This window comes from Heptranchias perlo, unplaced genomic scaffold (assembly GCF_035084215.1).
Source record: "Heptranchias perlo isolate sHepPer1 unplaced genomic scaffold, sHepPer1.hap1 HAP1_SCAFFOLD_1101, whole genome shotgun sequence".
Classification (NCBI taxonomy): Eukaryota; Metazoa; Chordata; class Chondrichthyes; order Hexanchiformes; family Hexanchidae; genus Heptranchias; species Heptranchias perlo.
The window spans coordinates 33415-37500 of NW_027138322.1; positions in this window are offsets into that span (position 1 = coordinate 33415).

Genomic DNA, 4086 nt, shown 5'->3' on the forward strand with positions numbered 1-4086 from the left:
AGAGACTAAGTCCCAAAGGGGAAATGGTTAACCAGAAGCTGGGGGAAATGGTTAACCAAAAGTTGCAAAAATGATTAAAAGGGGTGAAATGATTAACCAGGAGGCTAAAGCAATGTGCCGCGGTGAAGTCTGAAAGAGGGAAAGGTTGACCAGAAAGCATTAAACAAAAGTGGCAACATTTTTAAAAAATTGGCAAATGATTAACCAGAATCCCAAAAGAATGCTCAGAGACTAAGTCCCAAAGGGGAAATGGTTAACCAGAAGCTGGGGGAAATGGTTAACCAAAAGTTGCAAAAATGATTAAAAGGGGTGAAATGATTAACCAGGAGGCTGGAGCAATGTGCCGCGGTGAAGTCTGAAAGAGGGAAAGGTTGACCAGAAAGCATTAAACAAAAGTGGCAACATTTTTTAAAAATTGGCAAATGATTAACCAGAATCCCAAAAGAATGCTCAGAGACTAAGTCCCAAAGGGGAAATGGTTAACCAGAAGCTGGGGGAAATGGTTAACCAAAAGTTGCAAAAATGATTAAAAGGGGTGAAATGATTAACCAGGAGGCTGAAGCAATGTGCCGCGGTGAAGTCTGAAAGAGGGAAAGGTTGACCAGAAAGCATTAAACAAAAGTGGCAACATTTTTAAAAAATTGGCAAATGATTAACCAGAATCCCAAAAGAATGCTCAGAGACTAAGTCCCAAAGGGGAAATGGTTAACCAGAAGCTGGGGGAAATGGTTAACCAAAAGTTGCAAAAATGATTAAAAGGGGTGAAATGATTAACCAGGAGGCTGGAGCAATGTGCCGCGGTGAAGTCTGAAAGAGGGAAAGGTTGACCAGAAAGCATTAAACAAAAGTGGCAACATTTTTTAAAAATTGGCAAATGATTAACCAGAATCCCAAAAGAATGCTCAGAGACTAAGTCCCAAAGGGGAAATGGTTAACCAGAAGCTGGGGGAAATGGTTAACCAAAAGTTGCAAAAATGATTAAAAGGGGTGAAATGATTAACCAGGAGGCTGAAGCAATGTGCCGCGGTGAAGTCTGAAAGAGGGAAAGGTTGACCAGAAAGCATTAAACAAAAGTGGCAACATTTTTAAAAAATTGGCAAATGATTAACCAGAATCCCAAAAGAATGCTCAGAGACCAAGTCCCAAAGGGGAAATGGTTAACCAGAAGCTGGGGGAAATGGTTAACCAAAAGTTGCAAAAATGATTAAAAGGGGTGAAATGATTAACCAGGAGGCTAAAGCAATGTGCCGCGGTGAAGTCTGAAAGAGGGAAAGGTTGACCAGAAAGCATTAAACAAAAGCGGCAACATTTTTTAAAAATTGGCAAATGATTAACCAGAATCCCAAAAGAATGCTCAGAGACTAAGTCCCAAAGGGGAAATGGTTAACCAGAAGCTGGGGGAAATGGTTAACCAAAAGTTGCAAAAATGATTAAAAGGGGTGAAATGATTAACCAGGAGGCTGAAGCAATGTGCCGCGGTGAAGTCTGAAAGAGGGAAAGGTTGACCAGAAAGCATTAAACAAAAGTGGCAACATTTTTAAAAAATTGGCAAATGATTAACCAGAATCCCAAAAGAATGCTCAGAGACTAAGTCCCAAAGGGGAAATGGTTAACCAGAAGCTGGGGGAAATGGTTAACCAAAAGTTGCAAAAATGATTAAAAGGGGTGAAATGATTAACCAGGAGGCTAAAGCAATGTGCCGCGGTGAAGTCTGAAAGAGGGAAAGGTTGACCAGAAAGCATTAAACAAAAGCGGCAACATTTTTTAAAAATTGGCAAATGATTAACCAGAATCCCAAAAGAATGCTCAGAGACTAAGTCCCAAAGGGGAAATGGTTAACCAGAAGCTGGGGGAAATGGTTAACCAAAAGTTGCAAAAATGATTAAAAGGGGTGAAATGATTAACCAGGAGGCTGAAGCAATGTGCCGCGGTGAAGTCTGAAAGAGGGAAAGGTTGACCAGAAAGCATTAAACAAAAGTGGCAACATTTTTTAAAAATTGGCAAATGATTAACCAGAATCCCAAAAGAATGCTCAGAGACTAAGTCCCAAAGGGGAAATGGTTAACCAGAAGCTGGGGGAAATGGTTAACCAAAAGTTGCAAAAATGATTAAAAGGGGTGAAATGATTAACCAGGAGGCTAAAGCAATGTGCCGCGGTGAAGTCTGAAAGAGGGAAAGGTTGACCAGAAAGCATTAAACAAAAGTGGCAACATTTTTAAAAAATTGGCAAATGATTAACCAGAATCCCAAAAGAATGCTCAGAGACTAAGTCCCAAAGGGGAAATGGTTAACCAGAAGCTGGGGGAAATGGTTAACCAAAAGTTGCAAAAATGATTAAAAGGGGTGAAATGATTAACCAGGAGGCTGGAGCAATGTGCCGCGGTGAAGTCTGAAAGAGGGAAAGGTTGACCAGAAAGCATTAAACAAAAGTGGCAACATTTTTAAAAAATTGGCAAATGATTAACCAGAATCCCAAAAGAATGCTCAGAGACCAAGTCCCAAAGGGGAAATGGTTAACCAGAAGCTGGGGGAAATGGTTAACCAAAAGTTGCAAAAATGATTAAAAGGGGTGAAATGATTAACCAGGAGGCTAAAGCAATGTGCCGCGGTGAAGTCTGAAAGAGGGAAAGGTTGACCAGAAAGCATTAAACAAAAGCAGCAACATTTTTTAAAAATTGGCAAATGATTAACCAGAATCCCAAAAGAATGCTCAGAGACTAAGTCCCAAAGGGGAAATGGTTAACCAGAAGCTGGGTGAAATGGTTAACCAAAAGTTGCAAAAATGATTAAAAGGGGTGAAATGATCAACCAGAAGTCGAAAATAATGTGCGGCGATGAAGTCCTAAGGGGCAAAAGTCACCCAGAAGGCAGGGAAATGATCAAACGAAAGCAGCCAAAAAATTATTAAAAGAGGGGAACTGATGAACCAAAAGATGAGAAACGGCCCGCAGAGACTAAGTCCAAAACGGGAACTGGTGAACCGGAAATGATTAACCAAAAACTAAGTCCGAAGAGGGAACTGGTAAACCAGAACTGAGTAACCCGATTTTTAAAATTAATTATAAATGGGGAAACGATTGAGCAAAAGGCGGAAATTAAGTCACAGGGACCATGTCCGAAAGGGCAAGAGGTTACCCCGTAGGGGGCATTCGTCAACTCAATCTGAAAAATTTGGAGGCAAATCTGACCAAAATGCGGAAATCGGACCACACCGCGAGGGGCGCCATTCGACGGGGCAGGGTTAGACGCGTCGAACGGTACCTGAAGGTCCCGGCTGCGACACGTGAGTCCGGAGATATGGCCAGTCAAAGTCTGATGGGAGGTACCGAAGCCGAAAAATCGAAACGCGTTTGCGGCGATTCGGTGTCAGAGAGTCGGTCACGAATTCAAATTCGTCCCGCTGATTCGCCAATTGCCAGCCGGTTCCGGGGGGATTGGCGGGGTACCTGCAGGATAGTAAGAGGTGGCATGTCGAGACTTAGCCTGTTTACCAGACTTGTGTCTAGCGCCTCCAGGTCTGCAGAGACCGACCCGGGCTGCCGCCCAACCGACTTTTAAGCCTTTTGGGAGTGGGAATTTTTCCCATTTTTCCCCATTTTTCGGGTTTTTTGGTCGGGCTTGAAAACGGCGGCCCCGAGGCCTCCCGGGGCTGGCGGGCTTCGGCTCCCTTGCGAGAGGGTCCGAATTCCACCCGTTTAAGCCCAGAAAGGAGTTCGGAAGTCAGTCGGTCGAGGGAACCCCTTCGGAAGTCCGACGGGGATGGATTCGGCCGGCGTTTCGGATCTCCGGTCAGAGGATTCCCCCCCTGGGCGGGGGGGTGCGAGTAGCTGCCGGCAAACGGTCCCTTGCACTTGTGGCACAAAAAGTCCGAGCACAGGTTAATGAGTTGGCCGCGGAAGCCCCTATGCCGAAATGAGAAAGCCCCCGTTGCGGGGATTTAGTGACGCATCTGCGGCCGGAGGTGGGAGGCCGTCCTGCCGAATTGACACTTGTCATTCGGGCACCTAGGGATTGGTCGGGTACCCGGAGATTTTCGAGAACACGATTTTCAGAGCTTTCTCTGACAGCCCAGGTGCACTTTAAGAG